The 8,940-nt window shown below is 40.0% G+C and overlaps 1 protein-coding gene across 1 annotated transcript in view; it reads right to left on the bottom strand.

The window, feature by feature from the left end:
- The window catches only part of LOC122815830 (kielin cysteine rich BMP regulator), a 2,917,372-nt gene that overhangs the window by 121,612 nt on the left and 2,786,820 nt on the right, over window positions 1-8,940 (bottom strand). The gene's annotated exons all lie outside the window — the stretch shown is intronic.

The following is an 8,940-nucleotide window of genomic DNA, read 5'->3' as shown; positions in this document are numbered from 1 at the left end:
AGAACATGAGTGGAACTAAGAAAAATTCAGGATGTAATCTGCTTAAGCAACTAATAAATCTGTGGAAGAGGATAGAAGACAGTAATAAGAAAATACAAAAAATGAGGCAAAGATTATAAACTTACTAGGTATGTGGGTTTGTACGTAGGTACTCGGCTTGCTGGCCTTACATGCCATTTTAAGTTTAGCTTATTTCCCTTTTAGTGCTTGACGTAACCTATTCCATTGTGTTACATTGGCCTTACCCATCCCATAGTCAATAATTATATATTACAATTAGTGAGAATAGCTGCTAGATAATTTGAGGGAACTCATTCATAGATAAAGCATTTAAGAGCTGCCTCTGTTCACTTATAGTGCAGAGAGCAGTCCTGCGGTAAAGTTTCTATTACACATCCATAGATACAAGCTGTACTTTAATATGGATAGGCACAAGCTTAGTTTTATACAGATGGGGAGTCTGGTCCAGAGCAATGATATCCTCTGTGAGATATACCTGTCCTTTCAAACTGTTCTGTTGATGTTGAAAAAGAGATTTATATGTCTATACCAAGTATTTCTGATGTCATTTGATTTTCTGATGGGCAATAATTCCATCATAATTAGCTGAGAGGATACCCTGTATGCCAGACACAGGTCATGTCATGGCAGTAGTCTGTACGATACTGAGTACAGAGACAGAGCTTTGAGTTTGTCCATGTAGAACATATTGTTTAGGCCTTGCATCCTCTCAGTAAGATGTCTTTATGTTCATTCTATTTGTTGCATGTGACTGGAAAGTCGAATGCAAAGGGAAATTTATACTCAATGATTGGCCTAATGAGGTCAGTGTAAAGGGGGCAGTGACATCTCTAGATCTAGACACAGTGCCTTTGGTTTATAAGCTACAGAATATAGAATAACTTTCTTACAACAGTGGGCACATGTTGGTTAAAAGTTAGCTTACTGTCCACATACGTTTCCAAATCCTGAACAACTGTATCAGCTGTTGGGTGTGTATTGTCAATGTGGTAGTTGCCCAGGATAAATATGGTAACAGATTTTTTTGGGGGTCATTTAGTAAAAGTCCATGATTCTGTCACCTGTTATTTGTTTGAGACAACCCTTCCTGTGTGATGTCTAAGTCATTTGATGATTCAAGTAGTGCTCCCGGCTTGCAACAATCTGCAAACTTAGTCAACCAGAGCCCATTGGTATTAGATTTTACTTCAGAGAAGTAAATGCCAAACAGGAGAGGTCCCAGCACTGAACCCTGGGGGACTCCACTGGTGACTGGCATCTTTGTAGAGGTGGCTATGGGTTCATTTTGATCTCTTGAATCAGTTTATTTAGCTTTTCTACTATACTTGATTGGGGAATTGTGTCAAAAGCCTTGGTCCGAAAAACTGTTAATTATCTGAGGTGCCGCCTTCTCAATATTCCCTGATTTGGCCTTTAAATATATAACTGTAGCTCAAAATTTGTGATTTTGTAAGAAAGCAACGAGGATTAAAATTATTATATAATTCCAGGCATAACAATAACAGACTATTTGTTCATTATAAAATGCATCATAATACACATCTTATTTTATCAACTCTGTGTGTCAGTTCTGTCAAGCTTTTATAAGTACCTCTGGTTTGGGGAGTTTTTTTGGTTTTGTCCATGATTTAAAAAAAAGAATTTAAAAAAGACAGAGCTACCTACTCGGACAATTGCAAGCTGGACTCAACTCTCAGTTTTAAAAGAATTATTCAAGGAGACACATTACATTGTAGATCACAAATGACACACAACTAACCTTGGCTACATCATTACACACACACACACACACACACACACACACACACACACACACACACACACACACACACATATATATATATATATATATATATATATATATATATATATATATATATATAAAACAAGCAACTTCCAGTAAATGTTGCAGGAATGTTACAGAAATGTTAAAGCACTTATTTATATACTCCACATGGTACAGAGCCACAAATCCCATGTGAAGTGCAAAATGTAAATCTACATAGGTAAGGGACCAATCAAGACAATCTGGGCAGTACTACTTAATGGCAAAGTGGTATGGTTAAACTACGTAGCAATTGTATATCAACAGCGCGAGGATGAGGGCATGATTGCTAAGCAAGGACTGGTATTTCAAGCCTCTAAACATTATAAACATTTATTCGACAGAATTAACCCGAAAATCACTAGGCATGTAGCCACCTTGATTTTCAGAAAACAGAACAAGCTCAACAGGGATATCGCCCAATATGAACAAAACTGTGCCTACCTTTTAAATGGGGAATGAGCCCCCAGAACCCCAACCAACAGACCACCACGGGCTCCTGCAGGAACCCCACTGATCACCTCGAATGAAACGCCACCACCGCAGCAACCCCAGGGACCCCAAGGTACGGAACACCTCCAGCAACCGAAACTCCCATGGAAGCAGAAACCAACCAAGGGCTGCCCCCGGACTCGCACAACATCCCAGCTAACCACCAACAGGACGAACAACCTTTTTTATGGCGGGGCCAAGTGAGGAGGAACAGAGGTGGCGGGAGGAGAGGGATGAGAGGACGGGGTTACAACCAGTCCCGCTACACAGGGGGATACATGACCACGAGGAGCATGGCAAGGAGACCATACTAGTACACCAAATAGCGGGCACCGACAGTACAGTCTTCAACCTTTCCAAAGTTCACCTCACCAACGCACAACAGCGGGTGTTAATGAAAGGTTTCACGTTTATCCCTGCCCAAAGGGCTAATATCACCGACGTTATACTGGACTTAAGACTGTACATTAGGAAACTGAACCTGAAAGTACTCTTTGCTGATGTAATACCCCACCAAGGCAGTCAAGCTGGATGATACAGCTTACCTCGGTCGATGACGCCCCCCAACCGAGGTGTCTGAAGAAAAAAGCTTGTACACCCCAGTACTTAACAACAACCTGAACACATTCCAAAGTGTGTGCGAATTTGACTTAAGGAACCTCTTTAGCCACCCTTGTTTGAATAAGTGGTTTAACCTTACACCATCCGAAAGGCAGGCACTGCATGAACTCAGTCATGACAAAGAACTACGCATCATGAAAGCAGACAAAGGCACCGGCCTGGTGCTTATGGACCAAACTTCATATATAGCAAAAATCTCTCAGATGCTCAGAGACCATGACTTCTACAGGATGGTGACGATGGACGAGATCAACAAGAACCTAAGAGCCATCGATAACCTCTTGAAAATACTTGAACGCAAGGAATTACTTACCCAAGAGGAAGTGGCCTACCTACAGATACCTCACCCTAGCCTTGGTAAGGCCTTTGGGATACCTAAAATACACAAAGACCAATCCGACCCGCCTTTTAGACTGATCATCTCGAGCAAAAAGACTAAAACGAGAATATCTCCGAATATCTTGATAGTGTATACAACCCGATTGTACAATCCTCCCAGTTTCATATACAAGACTCTTGGGAGTTCCTGAATGACTTGTACATCCACAGAAGTAACTTTCATGGTTGCCAACTTGTCTCCCTTGACATTGTTTCACTATACACGAATATTCCCCACCATGAAGGTCTAAAGGCCGTGCAACTCTTTCTCACGAAATATTGCAAATTCAGTGAATCCAGAACTGAAACTCTTCTTGGGCTCACAACAGCTGTGTTAAAAAATAACTTTTTTTCCTTCAACGGGATTACCTACCAACAAGTTAAAGGTGTCGCCATGGGGTCCAAAATGGCCCCGGCATACGCCAATTTGGTTCTCTGCACGTGGGAAGCTGAAACGCTAGTGCATCTTAAAGGATTTGAGCATATCGCGTTGTACAGGCGATACATTGATGATATCATATTTATATGGAATGGTCCTGCTACAGGGGTTCAACCATTTATCACAGAACTTTCCCAAAGCCTCGAGTACCTGGATTTTGCAATATCAGGTTGCGGCAATAGCATCAACTTTTTGGACACCCAAATCACGATTAATGACGCCACGGGCCAACTAGAATCGAACATTTTCAGGAAGGAGACCTACAGGAATAACTTCCTGGAATACGGCAGCCAACACCCGTTCTTCATCAAGAAGAACGTAGTTAAAGGGCAATTCATTAGGCTCTCCAGGCTGATCTCCAATGATGACGCCTACACAACTGAGAGCCAATACCTAGCTAACCTGTTCAGCAACAGAAACTACCCCGTTGACCTAATTGAACAGACCCGCGACGAAGTCACTAGCCTCAGGAATACCAAATTCAAGCCAATACTTAAATATGGCTTTGAGCACAAGCCACAGAACGCTGGGTCAACCCCCTCAGTGGACAGACAAAGCAGCTTTCCTGTTCCCATCAGTAGGGATATGAAAGCGATTAAGAGTATCCTCATCGACAACTGGAACATCATCGAAGCTGATAAAATGCTAAGGCAGACACTAGGGAGAGCTCCGAACTTCACGCACAAAAAAACCAAATCCCTTAGGATGGCGTTTGAGAGGAATGACCAGAAGGAATACAACACAACCGGGTCCACCAACCGGACCCCACAAACAGGAATGGCATCATGCGGCCACTGCGTTATATGCCCGCACATTCTTATTGGCGACCAGTACCGGTTTCCACACAACAACTTTGTGGTCAAACACAAAGGGGCTTATAGTTGCCGCTCTGAGTTTGTAGTATATGCCGCCATCTGCGCTAACTGCAGCTCCTTCTACATCGGCAAGACGATAAGGAAACTGTCTGACAGGGCCAAGGAGCACTTGGCAGCAGTCAGGAACAAGGATAAAAACAACGCCCTTGGCAAGCACAGTACCACATGTGCCAACTTTGACAAATTCCACTTTCTGGTCCTGGAACAAGTCGAGCAGTTTTTCGGCGACTGCGAAACACTGCTCGAGCTCAAGGAACTTCGTTGGCAGATCTTTTTGGACGCCGAAGAGCCCCCTGGATTAAACGAGACCACCAACTTGAAATGTGCACTCAAATGGCTGTCCTAAGCCACACCCTCCGCGATACCCCATTGGCCTAATTCCTCCCATGCCTCTGGACCATTTGAACACATTTACCTTTCAGCACAAACACAGGATTGGATGTCACACAACGCTGTTAACACTCCATTGGCACACAGTTATAGCAACCTGATTTGCGGGTGACGGATCCTATGGGCCTATCATCGTTTTTTACACAGGCTTTTTCACCATTGGAGCTCCTCATCTGTCTGCACCAGAGCGATTTGCTAGTCTCGACTAACCAGTAATTGGACAAAACCCTAGCTTGTTGCTTGTTTGCCACAGACGTGACTGGCCAACCTATTTCTGGCAGAAACGAACTCTCACGGACCTATTACCAGTCCACAATGCTAAGATTGGTCCCCCCCATCGACATAAGAATAGAAGATAGGACGTGACTCCTAGGTCGACCATTGGTGGCTCCTCCAGACTTGAGCCCTCCCATTGGACAGGGAGCTATACATTAGAATGACTCTTGAAAACCAAAGTATGGGACTAACAAAAGCGCGGCAAGCGCAATAGAAACACTGAAGTGACAATATTTCGTGTAAAGACATTTTTTCTAACAAGTTTGGTTGCTTTATTAGTATTTGTATGGGTATATATTTTTAAACCTCGTTGATGAAGAATACTGTGCTCAGCCTGAGCAACAACACTGCACTAACAGCATGAATATACAGATCTTCTTGAGAATAAGTTCCCCGCAGTGTTATCGTTTTTTAATGGCAAACATTTGCTACTTTTATTTCTAAGATGAGTATGATAAATCGGCACTGGCTTGCCATCTAGTCTTATAACATCAACAGTCTCCCCCTGATAATACTGTATGACTGTACCCATCCTAATATGACAACACAGCAATAGTTTACTCTTTGTGTATTAAAAATTCTAATGTATCTATGAAATTCTCATAGGACACTATACCTTAGCCCTAGTTACACCATCTGTAAGTAGCAAACTTAGAGGCTTGAAATACCAGTCGGGGCTTAGCAATCGTGCCCTCATCCTCACGCTGTTGATATACAATTGCTACGCAGTTTGACCATACCACTTTGCAATTAAGTAGTACTGATCCTGATTGTCTTGATTGGTCCCTTACCTATGTAGATTTACATTATGCACTTCACATGGGATCTGTGGCTCTGTACCATGTGGAGTATATAAATAAGTGCTTTAACATTTCTGTAACATTCCTGCAACATTTACTCTGATGAAGTTCGATTATCAATAAACGGACGAAAGCGCTAAGTAACAGTTTGGTCTCCATGAGTGTTTCTTCCATCCATTGAATTAATAAGAGAAGTTGCTTATTATATAGTTATTATCTTCTAAAGTCAGTCTTTTGGTTATTAGTTTATATAGATATATATATATATATATATTACTTTTATATACATATATAGAGAGAGATAGTGATAAAGAGAGTGGGAGATAAACAGAGGGTGACAGGTTGAACTGTGTGTCATCTGTGATTAGCAATGTAATGTGCAATTACAGATGTACAATTTGGTTCTTCTAGTTTTAAACAGAACCACTGTAACATCTAAGAGAATTCACCTCTCTTAGAGATTTTGCCATCAAGGGCCTACTATATTTAAGCAGATGGGTGTGGGGGGAGGCTGGGGGTGAAGATCCCCTGCAAAACACATTAAATAGTGACCAAAGAAATGTTGTAGTTCCGAAACAGCCACGGAAGTCAAAGTATACTTTGACAGCCGTGGCTGTTTTGGAACTACAACATTTCTTTGGTTTTTGTTTCGTGTCTACGTTCACCACATTAAATAGTGAAACAACAAATTTTGATAGTGTTTCACTCTCAGATTTAACATTGATACTGAGAAAGCATTTGGTTGAGTTATCCAAATTCTTTATGAACTGTTAATATATTGTGCTTTCTATTAATAGTTTTAAAAGTACAAGATCCATATATGCTGCCTTTGGAATGTAACTTCAGTTCTAAAACATATCTTACGTACTGGTTACCAAAGCAAGAATGATCACTATGTTCACTTTTGCTTGATAGTTACAGGGAATGTTTGATTTGTTAGTTTAGTAAAATAAAACACTCATGACGTGGAAGTTATCAGCAGGGAAGCTGCAACTCATACCTACACAGACAATCTGATTCTTTATGTTAGAACTCTTATGATCTCTCAGAGACTGATATAGCAAGGGGTGAAAATGCTTCTTACATTATCTGACTTTAATAAATCATATTATAAAAATGTAACCATTACACACACAAGCTTGAATCTTGAAGTATTATTTTTATGTTTTTCTCTTTTTTCAGAAGTGCACTCTAAGAATTAATTACTCTGTGTGACTTTCTCCAGCAATGGACTGAGAATACAGAATCATTTGGGCTGAACATGACAAGAAGAATGCATACACAGAAGGATTAAGGTGGACTAGAAGATTCCCTACAACATGTTAAGAAGCTTACATACCAGGACTGAGGAGGACTGGAATATTCCTTGCAATACAGAAACCATAGGCTGGAACATGATAAGAAGCATACTTACCAGAAGGAATAACAGTAATGAAGATCAGAATAATTCTTGGGCTACATGTTTTTCACTTTGTCTAACTCACTGTGAACATCATCCAATGATGGTTTAAATACATGTTTAAGATTATAAACTGTGATTATGTCAAGGCATCTCAGATAAAATATTACAAGAGTAAAGCAATAGAAGTAAGCATCTTCCTAATATCCTTTTATATAATACTACTCCTGATATTAAAAAACAAAGTAAGTGGATTCTAGCACAAGGCATTGGAACAATCACATTCTTAAATCTAACATGGTACTGAGGAGTCTGTGACAATGGACCATGGAATGAGCAAAACCCTTCTTCACATTTGAGTAAACAAGTGAATATTTGCAAGACATGATTTGCAGTTCTCTTTGGGTGGTCTTGCAGGCTGACACCACAAGACAAGTTGTCACTCTTTCAAAACTAATGATACTCAACAATCCTGACTTTCTGAATTTGTAGGAAAATGTCCAGAATTACAGCCAGGGGCCCTTTGAAATTTTCAGCAGGTTTTATCAATAAAGTTGAATCTGCTCAGAATGTTTTCAGATGTTTTTAAAGTGGAAGAGAAATCTCAGGTCCATGTAAGGCTTTTTGTCTTCCTCCTGGCAGTTTTGATTAAAGAGGCATGGCTGGTTCAAAGCTGAAGTTTAAAGCCATTTGTATTATTCTAGCTTGTTACTTAAAAACAAGGCAATGTCATAGGCTAGTTGCAAACTATATTACTGACACAATGTATTTATTGATTATGAAGAAGAAATACAAAAATTTAAAAAAAAATTATTAATGCTAGTCATTACTAATATTAAATGATCCTGTTAAGATACTGGTTAGCTCTAGACCCATTAATATTCAGAGTTTATTTGCAGGTGGAAAATACTACAGTCAAGATATAAATAAAGTGCATTAGTACCAGAGGGACTGGTCTTGTGTGGAAAAATAATCTGGTAAGCTTGGGTCTTGCATCAAACCTTTGAACTAAATAAAGTAAATAGGCTTCCTTTGTTTCAATTTAATAAGGATACAGTGTTTGCCAAATATCTTTTTTATTATTATTATTTTTTTGGGAGGGGCTACTCTAATGAAATTTTGGAAATTCTTACTTCTTGAAGCAAGATTGTCCTGAAATAGATCTAGGCCATTTTTCCTTATATGTGCAGTACAACAGACTGCATTAGAAAATAAAGTAGTGATAGTGTGGATGGTGTAGAGATGCTACACAGGGAGTCACAGAAGGTGATAATTAGTATTAAAGCTTCTTTCAAGAAACGCAAGAATGTAGCATGTTTGAAACACCATAGTAAGTAAACCATATACAGTACCAGCAGGGTTTATATTTCAAAGTTTGCAAAGACAAATATTCTGTTGGAAAGCAAAATGCATTTGCTAAGTTG

Source organism: Protopterus annectens, chromosome 11.part0 (genome assembly GCF_019279795.1).
Source record: "Protopterus annectens isolate FY-2018-M chromosome 11.part0, PAN1.0, whole genome shotgun sequence".
Taxonomy (NCBI): Eukaryota; Metazoa; Chordata; order Ceratodontiformes; family Protopteridae; genus Protopterus; species Protopterus annectens.
This window is presented reverse-complemented; position numbering and strand designations above follow the sequence as displayed.